The sequence below is a fragment of the Anas acuta genome, chromosome 8, assembly GCF_963932015.1.
Source record: "Anas acuta chromosome 8, bAnaAcu1.1, whole genome shotgun sequence".
NCBI lineage: Eukaryota > Metazoa > Chordata > Aves > Anseriformes > Anatidae > Anas > Anas acuta.
Window position 1 is genome coordinate 9,309,136 of NC_088986.1, and position 17,188 is coordinate 9,326,323.

Genomic DNA, 17,188 nt, shown 5'->3' on the forward strand with positions numbered 1-17,188 from the left:
AAACCCCCCAAAAGGAATCCCTGGAAAAGGAGCCTTTGAAGAAGCAAAGCTGATATAAAACAGTTCAGCTCTGTTGATGATGCCATGAAAACTGTCCCACTTCAGAGCCAGAGAGGGGCTGGCTCGTTATATTTGGAAGCCTGCAATGATGACAGTGGCCTAAGGCAGGAACCTGACTGGTGGCCATGCAGGTAGTTGAATCCCTAAGGAACACATTTGAGATTTTCCATCTGCCCATATCTGGCATTAAGGAATTTCTGCCACAGCAGCTCTGTCTGTGAGGGATTTTGTGCCTAAGGCAGTGCCCACCTCTCTGCTTGGAGCTTCAGGCATTTTGATATCTGCAGTTCAAGGGTTTTCAAATGGGGAGAGCAGTAGCGTGTCCTGATTTTGGCCTGTTTGCACTTTCTGCTTGGCTTCCTGCCCTGAGGATGGGAAGCAGTGGTTGCCTGCCACATGGTGAACTGAGGAAGGGAGATCTCATGAGTTTCTTTTCCTGTGGTGTGTGTCTTTGACATGGTGATGTTACTGCATCAAGATCACATTGTTGCCTGATCTATGGTTTTTATGATATTATCAAGGGTTTTGTATTTGGCCACAGTTTTTGTATCTCCCCATACTTCTCCAGAGAAGCCTTCTTCAGCTCTCAGGAGAAGGAGACTGAGGTGACTTGCAGTTTGGGATGGGATAAATTCCTCCTCCAAATGCAAGGTATAGAAGCTATACATTTTCCCTTCCCGTAGGGCATTGTTAGGTGAGTAAAACCCAACAAGATGACGCAGTTGCACTCAACATGATGGTTGTGCACAGTGGTCTCAGTGTTCTTTGTATGTCTGAAATCGAGTCCAGTTTGATTCTACTTCTTTAAAAAATTATATTCCCACATAAAAACAATTTATTTATTTTTTACACATTTAGCCACAGCCACGTATGCAATTACGTATATTTGCTGTGCATGTGTTCGCACATACAATTGCTCTAATTCTGAGCATGGCTATTTCCTATCTGATGTGATCTGACTACAGCAAAAATTAAAATAAAGATTAGATTAGTTGCCATGGTAACAGCTACCCCTGCCTCATATGACGCACAGATTCTGTGAAGCGAAGGAGCACATATCAATTTACACTCTTAATTTTTGGGGACACGCAGGGTTCAGCTCTTCCCAGGAGGTCCTCTGATGACACCAAGTGATATCTCAGTTTCCATTCAGCAGGCTGATCCTCTTCGACTTTCTCTAATTCACAAGAGCTTCAGAGCTGTTGCCACCATCTCTTGGTAGAAGCAATCTCATCTTCATTTTAGTTTCTTTCTTAAGCAAACAAGCAGAAAGACAATGAAAAAAGTCTGGTATGGGGGATACGAAGGCTGTGAGAGATGTACTAGCTAAACATGCAAAAGAGAGTAACTGTCAGATTTGCTGGGCTGCCTTGGCTCATTTGTTTTCATGATGTACGTCAAGGTTTTAAATGTTTCCGCCTTGTATTGAAGAAAAACAGTCTTGAGTTGCTGTAGTCAATCTAATGATGTCTTGTGGTGTAAGATCTCACTCATTACATCTCCCAGCTATCAGATCTTTTAAGGTGTAGGATGAGACAAATTATCAGGTCTGCAGGAACAGAGCACATGAAGAGATAATGCACTTGACTGCAGTTAATGATTACTGCTATGTGTCTGTGTACATTGCAGGGATAATATGTCTTTCTGATTCTTGCCCATTAGGCACACATCCATGTCGTCTTGCAAACTACCTCCTTGGTCCCTTCTCAGAATTTATTCCACAGCTATCACCAGTCTCAAAGTTGCATCTGACAGTACAACATCCCATGTCATTACTTAATCACTCCGTTCCCTGCCACTTTTTGTCTAGTTCTCCCAAAGAAGTGTATTAAAGTTCCCCAGCTCCAGAAGAACCTGCTTACCTTGAGGACATTGAATACCTAGCTCAGCTATAGACTAAACAAACAGTAGACTTTGGAACTGGAGAATAAAAATTTATTTTTTAAATATATATTTTTTTAAGTTTCTTTATTTCCCTTTCCCTCTGTGTCTAACTTGCTTGTAAAAATCAGTCTCTGTCCTCCGCCCATGACAGAGAGATCTCCATGCTGATCTGTGCAGCAGCTCATGAGCCTGCCTTACAGCAAACCCCAGACCTCACAGCTGGAAGCACAGCTCGGGGTTTCTTGCCTCCTTCTCCAGCAGTGTGTACTTCAGCGCATGCTTGTCCAGTTCAGGGAACTTCAACCAGCTTGGAGCTTCTCACCAGTGCCATCAGGACTGGATTCACTGGATCTAATTAGACTCTTTCTAAAGCTGGGACAAAAAGCCACAGGCTCTCATCAAACACCAAATCCTATGAAGTCTTTAGTTTCTTATGGCCAACCTGTCAGGAAAAGCTTGCTTTGTGGCAGGGGTTTAATGTGCTGGAAGAGGACAGACATCCCAGCTCACGCTGGAGAGACACTGGTGTAGTGTGAGGCATCAGTGCTGTCACAGCTGTAAGAACAAATATATTATGACTGCTAATTATATTAATTAAAGTAGTGCTGCTGTTTGTGTGAATGTTTATGGAGAGGAATACAGATTTTTTTCCCATTGTTTTTCTTCCAGATAGAGGCTGGAGATCTGAAAGGGGCCAAGTCTGCAATACGTGATCATGCATGCTGTTATTCCTGAAATATAACAATATATAATATGTAAAAATATTATTTAAAAATGTATTCATTGAAAGAAATATTCCTCCTTTTCAGACTAATTCCCTACAGATTTTGACATTTGAGATATATTTGCTTTCTGTAGCATCCCTAACTTGAACCATGATAATAGACACACGTCCTGGAACCTCTCTCTGCCTCAGCTTACCTCCACTTTCAAGGAAGAAAATAAAATAACTGTTTTTCCTGTGTCCTTGCTTTTCGTGGTACATCCAGTATTCAGGATCTTAGCTTTTGTCTTCACGTAGCCTAACACTATGGGATTGTCACTATTCCAGCCTGACTGTAACAAATCACTGTCAGTATTGAAGATGTGCTCCTCTGTGTGGTTCTGGAAGAGTCTTGGACTGTGGAGAACCTCTCTAACTCCAAGGATGAACAGGGCTGTTCATCAAGCTCGCTCAGTCCCTGCTGCTTGCCTCAAACCCACATGCAGTTCCTGGGGAGCCCTGCGGTGCTTTTCCTGGCTCTCAGCTTTCTGGTGCTTTCATAAAGCTCTCACTCTGCTGTTTCGTTCTCGCTTCCTCCTTTCCAGTCTCCAGGGCCCCACTGCTAGCAGCTAACACGAGGCACCAGCTCTGAAGGGGCAAGGTCCTTTCTTCTGCAGAGCTCTTGCTGTGGCTAGGAGAGGGCAGCTGCTGGCGGTGTAAGTGGGAGGGACGGGCTGTCTCTCAACACAAGTGCTCTATTTCTGGGCTGTTAAGGACTCCTGCAATAATGCGGAGTTCTGGATGTCTCCTTGTGGGGGCTGCAGAAAGCATTGTCTCTTCTGCTTTATGGCTTGTGACCAAAGCAGCTGTCGTGGGATGGCGATGGTAAGAAATGCAGGAGTACCTGTGCCAGCTTTTGTCTTGTATTAATGCAGTCACCTTGGTGGTGTTAGCAGTGAGCACTCGCAGAACAGTCCCGGTCTGGCCTCGCTAAACATCCTCATTTTCTATCTAGATTCACTTGACAGTAGCCAAGTGTTGCCCTTCCTTCAGCAAGCTAATTTCTTCCTCTCTGCTTAGCAGCCTGCTTGTTCAAAAACTTCTATAACTGCAGCCTCCCTCCCAAACTGACCGTGAGGCCCATGGGCAGTTACAGAGCCACAGCCCCTCCTGCTCTGAGCATCCTGAAACTTAAGGCAAAAGGGGTAGAACGAGTACAGGGGCTTTCTAGCAAGCCCTGAAAGAAAACGCCTCTTCATTAAATGTCATTTGTAAAATTAGCAAAAACTGATGCAGAAAGGAAGATAGGTGTGTTCTGTGCAGGACAGCACTGCTCCTGTTTGCCTCTCTCCAGCACCTGACCTTGGTATCACTGCTGCATCTTTGTCCCATTAGATAAAGAAAACCTGCCCAGCTCCCTTCCAGCTGCTGCCTTAAGGAAGAGTGGAAATAATAGATTTCAGATCTGGAGAGGGCTTTGAGAAGACTGTCTTGCTGCCCCGAAGTGAGCTTTGTACGTTAAGAGGATCAGTGCATGCATTTTTATACGTTGTTAGATACAATAACTGCATTGTGTCTTTACAAGCTATAGATTGAAATAAATCTGCCTTCTTTTGGTATATGTTTCACTACAGACATTATCAGCATTATCTGGTTGAGGGAGAGTGGTAGAAAAAAAGAGCAGTTCCGTCCTCAGACAGTATTGTGGTAAGATCCCAAACAGGCCACTTCATCTCAACATGCTCCAGGTCCCTTCTGTAAAAGGGGGCCAGAAGGACTTCTCTGGTGGCACATCCCAGTGGCCTGCCAGCATCCTTTGTCTGGGTTTGATCCTGCTGTGAAGAGCTGATGGATTTGCTCTGAGCACAGTGGGACCACAGTCGTGCCCACCCCAGTGGGATGCAGACATTTGCCATGCTCAAACAAAGCAAAGGAGCAGGTGGCAAAAGATTTTAGTTATCCTCCATGTTATTTTACCCTGCCCATTGCTACGTTTCCTACAGCAGAAGTGGTTTGCAGTGCCTGGAGGACAGTGCAGCCCCACCGCCCGTCTCAGTGCCTAATCTTGCCTGATTTGAACAGCATTCAGCTTTCCCTTTGTGTGGTGCTCTTCAGTGGCCCAAAGATTTGAGTCTCTCCATCTCTCTGCCTGATACTTTTCCAAGCAAATGTAATCTAATGCTTACAGTGGGCTTTCTCAGGCACAATGTGTTGTGCTTCCTTCCTAGTACAAGCTGTCTCTGTTGGCTCTGAACTGCAATAACAACCATCTTTAATCATCTCTCTCATTCAGCACATAATAGGCAGCTTAACCACAGAAGATGAACTTGAGAATTTTCCTAGCCCACGTCTGGTATGATCCCAGGCTGGTTTCTATTTCCTATCCCTTTGTAATAATTAGTTGGTGGTGAAACCCGAGGAGAAGTTGTCTGGCCTCAGAGAGCTGATGTTTGCTTCCTCCGACAGATGAAAACAAGAGGAGAGTGGGAGAAAAACACCGGGTCACACTGCTCTTACAAGACTTATAGAGAGAACCAGCAGCTAATCTTCATCCTGAAATAATCACTTGGAAAGTCTGAGCTCCCTGGGGGGGAAGTGTCAGCTACAATCCTGGGAAGAGCTCCTGTCTCCTGAATCAGTGACCAAACGGTCCAGCAGGCGATGATTATCCATTTCCATCATCTTCTGCTTTCCAGTGCAAGGTCTTCCCCCAAAAATGTCATGAAGTCTTCCTCACCCAAATGGTACACGTCCCCAGACAGCCTTGCTGTGCTCTTGCAGCCCAGAAGATGTGGGATGGTGGTGACTACATGTGGAGTGGAGGAAGGAGCCCCGTGCTGGGTTAAAGAAGGCTGTAGGTGTGAAGGCTGTTGGTGTAAAGGGCTTGCATGCAGGCCACGTGTTTCCTTTCCTGCTTTGTTTTCTGTGGGTACACCTCTGGGTGAGCTGAGCAGCGTGGTGTTTGACAGAAATTGCTTCTGGAACTGGCGTTTGTCCTCGGCCGGACCCAGAAGACCTGTGTGAGTGCCTCACGCAGCAGGGCTGGGTACATTAACTCGGCGGGCGGTGGGGCCCTGCAGTGCTGGCACCACAGGGCTTGGCTCCAAACAGAAGCAAAAAGAGCCACCGAGAGCATTTTGAGAAGGGCCTAAAATACAGCTTGCCTGGCAGTAATGCTGCCTACCCAAGCAAATTTTGCAAAGAGCAAAGGAAGGCCAGAGAAAGTGGGAGCCTGGGGTGATTTTGCCAACTGAAGTCATCCTCCTGTGTTTCCTCACTGAATGAGCCACCCTCAGGTGTTTAACTCCTAACATTTCCAGGTGTCCACAGCTGCTCTGCAGGGCAAATAAGGCTTTAGCAGGTGTTAGAAGCTGATACCTCGTTGTGGATTCCTCTTCTAAATAAACCGAAGGCTGTTCTGCTCTAAGTCTTGGCGCTTTCCTTCTGTAACAAAACATTTAGGCAGGCAAATATCCTTTGTAATTTATATTTGGGGATTGTAGGTGTCCTTAAATATGTAAACAGGCTAAAAAATATATATATATTTTTTTTCTGTGGGATGTAGTTGTGTTTTTGTGTGAGCTAGGTGCTGTCAGGCCAGCTGCTCTGGGATGTCAGTGCGGTTTGCAGTGACTCCAGTTTCTTCCAGTCGCTGCAGCAGGCTTTGGGGATCCGTGGCTCTGGCCTGGCACACCGCACAGGCCCCAGGCTCTGTGGGATCTCCGTAGCAGCCCCAAGGCACCAAGGTCTCTGCTGAGAGTTCAGCCCTGCTTAATCCATATGTCAGCAGGCTGTGGGACCTGGTGCCAGTCCCTGGTCAATCTAGGAGCAAAGCAGGCATCAAAGCTTTTGCAAGAAAATCAGATTAGATTCATGGAACCTGAGATGTTTTGGATGAAACTCTGTATGCCTTTCTTGGTGAACCAAGGCTTTGGAAGATTTCTGACCAGCTCTGCTGCTCACATCTCCACTCAAGGAATGGAAATATCCAGTGCCACACTGCAAACACAGCACAGAGAGACAGCTCCCTGCCTCGAAATGTGGACTCTCCAGCGTGGTTTGTTTTTTCTGGCTTCCTTTGTGAGTTCCCAGTATGATCTATGCCTGTATTATTCCTTGAGACTTTCATCTTTAGTCCACATAATGCCCTCATTACACTGTGATTTTTTTTTTTCTTTCAATGCTGTTGCAAGGAGCTTAAAGTGTTACAGGACAGACGCAGGACACAATTTATGTTTAGTATTTTCTCAGTGAAATCAGCAGCTTTCCTGGCTGCGTCCCCAGTCTTGATGTTGATATGTTTCTCTCTGCTCCAGGATAAAAGCAGCACCTGCATAATAACCAGCTCTGAGATGGTATCTTCTGGGCAGCCCGTTTAACAAATTACAGGTTGAGCAAATTAAAAGCAAATGGGAAAGGAACAATAACAAGCAGAAGATGTGTTTGCTGGCACTTCCACTAAGAGGTCAGGGCATTTAATTCTTGAGTAGCTCTACAAGAAGCTGCCAACTATTTTTCTCCATCCTTTACAATGACTTTCTTTCCATCATTTCGGCTGGACGTCTCGCAGGGCTGGATGCAGTCGCAGTGTGGGCAGGCACCATGAGGAGGAGGCTCGGAGCATCTCCCCATCACAAACCAGCACAGCAAACCTGACCCTGGCAATTTCCTCTGCCTTGGGGGAACCAGAAACCAATTCAGATGCTCTGATGACCTACTGGCATAGACCAAAATCCTACAGAGATTTCTGACACCCTAAAAGATTCTTCTCTTCCCTAGTTTTTCCCTTCCTGCCTGCTCTGGAGAGCAGGGAGAGCTTCCAGTCCACCCCAGATCCTGTCTTCTGGAAGTGAGCCTCAGCATTGAGAGAATAAAACTTTGCAGCAGACCCATCAATTCCTGTGTAATGATTCCTCTGCATCCTCCTGCAGAGGATTAATAAAACAGCAGGTTTTATTAATGCTTTCTAACAAAAATGTCACTTGTGATATAACCAGATAGCCAAGCGCTATCTGGGGGAATTTAATTGCATTAAATTTTTTATTTTTATTTCTCCTGCAGACAAGTCCTGCTTTCTTCTGCTACTCCCTCCTGACACAAACACTTCTGCCACTTGAGTATTGGAGACAGCTTTATGTTGCCTATAAAATGGGCTTGATGTCAGCTCAGTCCCTCGGCTGCCTTTTCTGTTACTCTGGTCATTCAGATGACGGGAGGCTTGAAGCAAGGTGCAGAGCAGGAGAGTTTATGGCTGAGCAGATGAGCTAAAGAGGCTCAAAATGTAATTAATTGTGTTTTGTGGAAGGGGTGAGCAAGGTGCAGGGGGCTGTGTCATATGTAAGGTGCTACGTGACACCCAAACCATCAATAACACCTAACACGAGTTACTGAAGGTTAAAGAGCTCCAGGCTGGGACAGCACAATCCAGCCCTGCTGGGTGATCTCTGGAGGACACAAATGAATAAACTGGATGTGAAAGACCAGAAAAAAAGCACTCGGGCTGTTTCTTTAGTCACAAGGCTATAGTTGTGCCCAGAGGACAAATGGCCACACCTGAAATAGTCATGGATTTCCAGGCATTGATCCAGAGTGCTTGTGGATCTGAAGCCAGGAAAATAGGCTTGAATGGTTAAAAGGTATAAATTACTTTAAATTAATCATTGATTTACTCCGCCTCCCCAGAAGCTGGATTCTATGTCACTGAATGAAGAATAAGCTCCCATTGCACACAGAACTGTGAAAGAAATGCTCGCATTCAGCGTTTCGGCCTCTTGTTCTTTCCGTGAGGCATCAACCACTTCCCGCTGAGATGAGTAGGTGTTGTGCAGTCCCCAGCAGCGAGCAGAAAATCTCCAAGGCCAGTACAAGCACATTTTCAACCCTCCCTGCATTGATTACACCCATTCAGAAAAGCAGAGGAGCCAGCAGGTTTCTCCCGGGTGAGATAGGGATGGGGGGAGTGTTTCCCTCCGATCTTTACAAAATGGGGTTAAATGTGACAAACACTCAGCTGAGCCTGCCACCCTCCTGCACCCAGGGGTGCTGAGAGCAGGGGGACAGGGCTCACCCTGCAGCTGGTTTCAGTGGCACTCCCTGGGAGGGAAATTCACTGCAAAAGCATAAATTGCAGATCAGCTCCTCCTGGGCGAGCTGATGGTGAAAGCCTGGAGACAGAGAAGATGTGGAGCTTGTAAAGAGGAGAGAGGCTCTAGAGAAGATGCTCCAGCTGGCTGATGAGCTGTTTCCCTGGTGCTGGTTTCTGTTGTAGCAGCCCAGCTGCTGGGTAGGAGAGGGGGCAGGCTGTGGGCACTTACAGGAGGCACCCCCAATAATTTAATTGGAGGAAATACCAGGAGAAAGATAACAGCAAGGTGATGGCTAGAAACCTCTTAATGACTTAAATGCTGACAGATGCAGCAAGTCATCAAGTGGCTGCATGTAATGGGCAGCGGGTGTGAGTGGGCTCCTTCCAGCAGTGGCTGTGAAGGGAAAACACGATAGCTGGAACCTCTCCCCGAGGTATTTAATGAGGTGTTCCTCATTAGCTGAATCTGGAGAGCTGGCTCTGCGCATGTACCCAGCCTGCTGCAGTTGTAGTGAAATGATGTGGGGCTGCTGACACAGCCCAGTTCCTAACTGGAAGGGGATGTGAGCGTGTGTGTAGTTAGTGGCTGCGGCTTAGCCGAGGGCTGCTGAGAGGTGATGCTGTCTGTTGGTCGCTTCTAAACAACTTTCCCAGATCCTGAGAAGAGCTGAGAAATCCAGATCTGCAGGGAATGCAGGGACGGCTGTTAAGAAATGGGTTGCTTTGGTGGAGTTACACTCCCTGCTGGCTGGGCAGAGGCTGCGTGGCCAGGCTGCAATTAGCAGCAGTGTAAATGAGCAGTCAGTAGAACCCCTGGTGCCCAATCCCTCTCTCTGAGGTAGGGAAAATCCAATTCTCATCTGACCAGGCAGCAGGGGAAATGCTTCCATACCCCCAGCAACCACCTATCCTTTTAAAATTAAATAAATGAGCATATGTGAGAGCATGGGGGGGAACCTTGTGGTTAGAGGTGACCATTTTCCTTCTTTCAGACCACCACAGAAACACCAGTCCAAGCTGTCTCTGGGTTTATTTGTCTTTCCCTTCCTTAATCATGTTGTCTGCATCACAGGCTTCTCAGAAAACAGCTGGTGAATTCAGCCTACATCCAGCATGCTGTGGCATCTTCGGGGCAGTCTCTCTCTTGATGGGCCACGGAAAATTGTTGCAGCTCAGCCCTGGCTTTATTAGTCCTGCAGATCCTTGCCCAGCACCTTGCTGCTTTGCTAACCACCTCCCCCAGCCCCAGCAGAGCCAGCTGCTGCTCCGCTTACGGCACAGTTTGGTCCTCAAGGTGTTGGATACACATGCTGGTTTTTCCTATTTGCTTATAAAAGTGGTGAATAATTCTAGGCACTGCTTCTATTGCCTGAGGAATGGGCAAACCGTGACTCCTCGCACAGACAGGTTAAGTGTCCTCGCTCCTTTTTTACAAAGGATTTAGTGAGGAGAACAGTGAAGCCCTTATCTTCTGTAGACCATTGAGGGATCGAGAGCTCAGCTGGTGGCTGTGGGTCCCCTGGGCGGTGGGGTGGGATGCTCACAGCAGCCTTGTGGTTGTGCTGTGTCTCTGGGTGACACAAACCCCCAAAATACCTCTCCCTGTGCATCCCAGACTGTGTGGCAGCAAGAAGGCAGGGGAGGCAGGTCATGATTGCCATCTTGGGATGAGCCTCAGCTGATTTAGTCTCCGTGCCTCAGTTTTCTGCTCTGCCAAATGTGCAAATTGCTATCCTCCTGTCCCTCTTTGAGGTAACCTCCATGTTATATTACTATTAGATTACATCAATGATATATTATTTGAGATAATATCCATAGTTTGAGCTACGTCTGTAACATCCCTTCGAGATAATGTTCCTGTGTTTAGGCATCACCTCACACTTTCAGTCCTTGATCCCTGTAGAAGGAGTATGGTGAAATATAAGCAACTCTTACAGAAAGTGTGTTGATGTGGTGGTGGATAGGGTGATGAAGAAGGGGTGTCCAGCTCTGCCCCAACCTTTGTTATTGGAGGGTCCACCAGGAAAATGCTTCTCTAAACCAGTATCACTTATAATGACACTTGGGTTTCTCAGCTCCACAAGTCTTGTTAAAAGACTATGTGAAATTTAATCAGAATTTCACATTATCATGGTGTTGATGACAGGTGAATCCTGTGCTTAATTTCTTACTTGGTCTTATTCAGTCTGCTGGGTGGAGGGGGAGTTAGCAGGGTCTTGATGACGGTTGCTTTTCCCTACTTGAGCGCTGTCTGTGTGTGGGATGGGGAAAAGGAAACAGCACAATTTCAGTGACTCTTAAAACTAATTAACATTAAAACCTGTCTACAGAAGGATGCCTTTCTGTAGCTGCTGTCCTACCCAGCTATAGTGGGTGAGTAATGCCTCCCCTTATCTGCTGGCAGAGCTACAGGCTGCTGGTGCTCCTCTGGGTGTTACTGCTCTGGATTCGCCTACTCCCCCACCTGCTGACTTGGCATGTCCCTGCAGCATTGCGTGCTCCAGAAGGGAGGTATGTCTCCAAATTCACTGATTTATGGATTGCATCAGTCTGTGGACAGTATGGTGGAACAGAAGCATCTGTTGCATGCTAGTTTCTTAAAAGAAAACATTGGGTTGTGTGGAGGGCAAACACTGGTGACTGCTCTTGGCTGGAGTTGAAACTTGCTTGTCTTGGGGTTCTTCAGCTCTCCCTTTGAGAGGGATTCGTTTTTCCTTTGGATCATGCTCTTGAAGGCAAAGAGATGTCTATCACATGCACCTAATCTCAAACCTGTGAGAAGCAGTTGCTCTGTATAGACCAGTGGGTAGTTATGGGATTTGATGTGGGGTGTGTGCGTGCCTACATGTGCCATAAGCAAACACAGCACTGCTGATCTGTTATGTCTGGGACCTGGATGTGCCCAGACAGCAGATACTTTGAGGGAGAGGAGAGCCTCTTCTCTGTGGCTTCTCTTCACTGGGTTGGTGCTGTAGGAGCTGAGAGGCAGAAAGATTGAGTGTGTTATGAGACAGGCTCTGCGGCTGAGCTAATGGGTTGGAGTCAAGTGTTTTGACCAGATGCTTCCCCAGGCTCTATGTAAGATAAAACTTGTGCAGACACCATGATGCTAGGAAATGTTTGACGTGATGACCTTATAATCACTTCATTTAAGGATGTGATTAATGATCTGTGCTGTGCCATGTTGTAACGTGATATCCCATATGGAGTCTGCGGACATCTGCTCTCTACCAGAGGGTAAATATTCACGAGGCAGCATCCTACAGACCTTGTTAAAGCTCGCTGGAGTCACTGCAGCAGCTTTCATGAAGTGATGCGGGTTCTGCCTAAAGTACAAAAGGAAAGGATCCAAATGGCCAATTTCTTAATGCACTCTGCTGTTAAGGAGGCAGGACACCCACTGAAAAGGTTTCCAGACTTTCACACAAGACAAATAAGGACTACCAACTGTGACCTTTAATTTTCACAGAAGTCTTGTTTATTCTGCTGCTCTGAAGAGTTAAGGGCTCACCTTGTGAACCTTTCCATTGCTGTTCAGCAGATTGAGCTGTGAGGGACCCAAGAATTTTTGCAAACTAGAAAAACTTACAAGAGATCATACCCGTGTCCAAAGTGTAAAACATTTTGAAGGGACATCAACTGCTTTTCAGCACTGGCTGTGTTTCCAGCTCTTAATCATTGCTGTGTTGCTGTGGAAAGACACAGCCCTTGGGTGAAGAACATGGGGTGAAAAACAAGAGCAGTAGTGCCTTAAGCAGTGATGGACTGATCAAGGACATGTCTTCTTCAGAGAGAAACACCATCTGGTGATAATGCTGAGTCTGACATTCCTCAAAGCTAGATTTTCCAGGAATTGAAACTGGCTGGAGTATTGCGATTTATGCTGCTGGTAATTAGTGGCTCTTGTGCTCTGGCATGCTGCAAGTTGACCATCCGGTGGATGTAACAGGCACAAATTAAATCTCCTCTTGTTGGCCCACAGAGCTACATTAAATCTGTTTCGAAGGGGATTTGGGCCCCTTATACAGGGACAGCTTGAACAGGAAAACCATTGAAAATAATAAAATTGTTAAGGTGTGGAAAGCTATAATCCATCATTTTACCCGCATTAACTAGCTCAGCCTGCCTTCACTGGGAAATAGATTATGATGGTTTAAATCAGCAGGTGGGTGCTTTTCCCTGTAAGGACGAGTGAAATGAACATATTTGCACCTTGTGCAGGCTGAGAGCACGCTTGCGGTCAGCTCTGGTGTTGCATGAGTTTCAACCAGGCACTGGTATCTGCTCAGAAGAGGAAACTTTTCTTCATTATCAAAAGCTTGTGGAAGGGCAGGTCATTGTTCATGTGATGTTTAAGGCTTGTGAGAAGTCACACTGAAATCAACAAGCCAATGTGGATACAAAAATAAATAAATAAATAAATAAATAAATAAACAACAACTAAACAAACAAAAAAACCACCACCTCTAAGTGCTTTGTTGGATCAGGACCTCACTATCACGACTCCTACTCCCTCAAGGCTGTTAACTATCCTAGCAGCCCAAATGCTAATTAAATGTATTTGTGTCTTCTTGGAGATGAAGGGGAAGATAAAACCAAATATAATATGTAATATATAATGTATAATATGTAATGTATCCTCTGATTCCAGTTTGAGGAGCCAACAGCCCTTCTACCAGCATTTCTTGTGAAGAAGCCCTAACACTGAGGTCTCTGGACCGTGGGGCAGAGCTGCTGCTGGGCATGCTGTGCATTTTTGTGTTTTCCAGACCAACTCTCCTTTGGCCTGATCTGGCTGGCAGAGAGGACCACGACGTGACAGAGGAGAATGAACTGTGTGCCTGTGAGCTGGGAGAATAAAGCCACATAACTTCAGGCCTGCTCTTCAAATGAAGCTCCTCGCTAATTAGTTTGTCAGTGGGAGCCTTTGAGAATTAAACACAGGAGACATAATCTCTCTGCAAGGTAATTAAAATTATTTGCCCCTTGCTGATAACTGACCTGCTAATTTCCTCCTGTTTGAGAAAGCTTCATGAAAAATTACTGTACTGTTTGTGTAACAGGGCGACTGCTTGCACAGATGTTTCCCCAACAAATAGGGACACAAGGACACTGTCTGCTAATTTGCTTCAACTCTTGGTATTTTCAGAGGGCTTCTTAGGAAGGAGAAACTTGTTTGAATATCTGGAAGCCTTTCATTTGTTTGTGTGAAGAGGAATACTGTTTTCTGGATAGTTTAAATAAATGCAGTGGAAGTAGGTCATCTGAGCAGGGGATAGATGCGAAGCTTTAATGAGACTGGAAGTTGGGCTGGTGGTTCCAGCTGACTGTCTAGCTGAGATGCCAGGGCCCAGCCTGAAGAGAAATAAAGGTATTGTTATGCTACAGTCTCCAGATGGACAAGCCACTGCTAAACCATGAGTCTGTAGCAGAGCAGGAATCTGAATCCTAAATGAAGCACTTAGATTGCATCAGCATTCAAGGGCTTGGGATGAGGGTCCCACTCTCCAGCACACCACAAAGGCAAACGAGAGGCCCCTGCTCTGAAGGGCTGTGGGTAAGCATAGGATGGGAGCATCTCGGAACAGCGGGCCCAGATGCTTTAGGTCATGAAGACAGTGGTATACATGATGAGAGAGCTCCTGGGAGAGCAGAGTAGAAGTATGAACTATCCCTGCTGAGATGCAGTGAGTACAGTGGATATTGCTGGTGCCCTGGGGGAGACTGCATCAGGTGTGGCTGCTGAGGCTCTCCTCTAAGAAAAGCCAGTTTGGGTCCACATTCAGAAATAACAAAATCTTTATCCCTGACATGATAACAGCCATATGGGACCAGACCCCAAAATCTACCTTACTTGTTATTCTGCCACAGCAGCTGCTGATAGCAGAGGGTTAGAGCACAAGGACCAAGCTGAGGGCGAGCTCTCCCCTGTGGGCCATTCCCAGTGGTCAGAAAGGTGGGGACCTTGTGAGCCAGAGGGTACAGCTGGTCCATTGTGTTTGACAGGTCCAGTTGTGGCTGCCTGCAGGGTCTGAGCATATTAATGTTGTTGTACTCCGTGGCAGAGTCCTGCGATTTTTAATTACACGCTGTACAAGGAGCTGTCTCCTTTGTGGGCTTAAATCTCCCGCACAGTAATTTCACAGCTGTCTCTGAAAATGACAAATACTAATTTCTTTTTTGCCGCCTCCTTTCTGTACATGATGTTATAGATAGGTAAACACCGCTGCAGAAATTGGCCTTGCCCTCTTCTGGATTGCCAGAGCACCAGGCCATTAGGCAGAGCCGGATCCTGCTATCGTGCAAACCTTCAGACGGATGTAGTGGCATTTACAATTGGTGTGGAGCAACAGCAGATTCAGCCTGGTGCTTCCTTCCCTTAAGAGGCAATTAAAATGTGAATGCGCAGAGAGGTGCCTGTTTCGGAGACCTCATGAAAACCTGCAGGGGAGTGTTTCCGAGGTGACCTTTGTCTAATGATCTTGCTGGACCATAAACTTCCAGGCTTTCTCAGGCTCTCATAAATTCTCCTTGTGTGGTGGGCATGGGTTAGGAGACAGCACTGAAGGCTGCTGCTTTTTGCTCCCGTTGTGCTTAGGATTCGGGCTGTTGGCATGGGGCTGGTCTCATAGGGTCAGATGCTGTCCATGCACTTTCCTTCCACTGTTAGCCCCTGCTAAAATTCCCTATGAAACCATAGATCCCTTATCCCTTCCATCTGTTTTCAGTTAAAAGCAGGCAAATTTTGCCTCTTATTTGGACATTTCTGACTTAAGCTAATTTTTGAATTCAGCATCAAATGGGAATGAGCAGCTTCTCCAGAGGAAAGCGCCTGCTGTCGGCGGAGGGTTGGGATTTTGCCTCTGAGGATAGCAGAGCTTCCTCGTTTCTGGTAAGTTTGAAGTTAGGAGCCACCAGTCTGGCAAAGCCCTCTTGGCAAAACATGAATGCTCCTGAGCTATCAAAGCTCTGCAAGGCAGTGAATCTATTCTGAATTATACCAGTGGGAAATCTAGCCTTTAATTTTAGTTCTTGAATTAGCAGTTGTTTTAATCACATGAATGCAGCCTGCCAGGTTGTCAGGGCCACATATGCGGAATTCAGAACTGTTGCTTCAGTGGAGCCCTAAATATGTAACATTTCAGCAAAGCCTTCCCCTTTTTATTGGGTTTATGGACCATTAAGCTGAAAGTGCGATGGAGAGTGATGCGACAGCCAATGGTGAGCTGGAGCAGGAGCAGCCTGCTTCATCACTGCCTTGTGCAATTAGGGAGCAGCTCACAGGTCATTTGGTATTAATTGACCCCATTAGGAGCTTGAGCACTTTATGAATGCTGTTATACAACATGATAGCAGGGGACTCAAATCAATGACCCTGGCGGTCCCTTTCCATCTGACAGCCTCTCTTGAACAGATCTGGCTTAGAGGGCTGATCCCGTTGAGCACCGTGGAGCCACACCAGCAGTTCAGCCACTCCAGTTTCTACCCAGCAACAGTCAGCAAACACCAAATGCCCGTTCTGCTGCACGTGGGACTGTCTCTCGGATGTGCTATGTGGAGATTCTCTCCAGAAAGCCCAACCAATGGTGTACTCTTCTACCACTTTTCTGATAGGGATGAGTATGCCGAGCCATTTTGAACCTCTTATTACAGGGCCAGAGAATCCTTAGAGGAGACACTGGATCTCTGGAAGGGTTTGAAATGAGATTTGCCTGTTCTTTCTTTCCAGAAGCTTTTCTGATACCCTCCTGCCCTCTTGCCCATGTTCTATTTTGCTGTAGCTAAGGAGGAAGCTTGGTTTTTGCCTGATTTTTTATGCTGACCTGCGAGGTGAAATGCAATATGTTGCAGCAGAAGATGCTGCTGTATTGAGTGCTCGGGCTGGAGTAGTGCCTGGAGAATAGAGAGGAGAAGTAAGTGTTCATTCCTCTTCAGAGATTTCTCCTTTGACCTTTGTTTTTCTCCATCTCTTTGCTACCTTTTTTCCCCTCTCTCTCTAGAGAGCATGAAAGCAATCATTTTAAAAAGGGGCGAATGATTCATGTTCAATCAGCTCCAGCCTGCTCCGGATAGGATTCTTCTGCACTGAGCCAGAGAAGAGCCTCCGTTGAGTTGTTGCTGGCAACATCCCGGCTGGTTACAGCCGTGTGGCCATGGAGAGCAGATGAGGGCATGTGAGCGTCTGCGCTGCCTAAGCCGAGGAAGGATGACCTATACTCTGCTCGGCACACAGCTCGCAGCTTGTCTCCTTTCCTCTGGGCACCAGCTCTGCTGTCAGACAGCGGCTGATGCTCAGTGTGGGAGCGAAGAGCTTGGCTGTGCTTGCATCGGGGTCTGGCATCAGGGAAAATTTTCATAGGGATGCGAGCAGCACCTTTGAGCGTACCTGGGATCCGATTGCCGGGGTAGCTTTACATCTAAGTTTTTTTCTTCTTCTTCTTCTTATTTTTTCTTTT

At 46.6% G+C, this 17,188-nt stretch overlaps 1 long non-coding RNA gene across 5 annotated transcripts; it reads left to right on the forward strand.

The window, feature by feature from the left end:
• The first annotated feature begins 7,326 nt into the window (after positions 1 to 7,326).
• LOC137860416 (uncharacterized) lies at positions 7,327 to 17,185 on the forward strand. Of its 5 annotated transcripts, XR_011098898.1 has the most exons (6): positions 9,175 to 9,532; positions 11,137 to 11,243; positions 13,502 to 13,697; positions 14,945 to 15,194; positions 15,526 to 15,624; positions 16,733 to 17,164. It is a non-coding gene; the product is annotated as an uncharacterized lncRNA (long non-coding RNA). The 5 variants fall into 5 exon arrangements; XR_011098897.1 differs by having other exon boundaries at positions 14,945 to 17,185; XR_011098896.1 differs by lacking the exons at positions 14,945 to 15,194; positions 15,526 to 15,624; positions 16,733 to 17,164 and adding an exon at positions 10,348 to 10,484 and having other exon boundaries at positions 13,502 to 13,992.
• Positions 17,186 to 17,188: the final 3 nt, after the last annotated feature.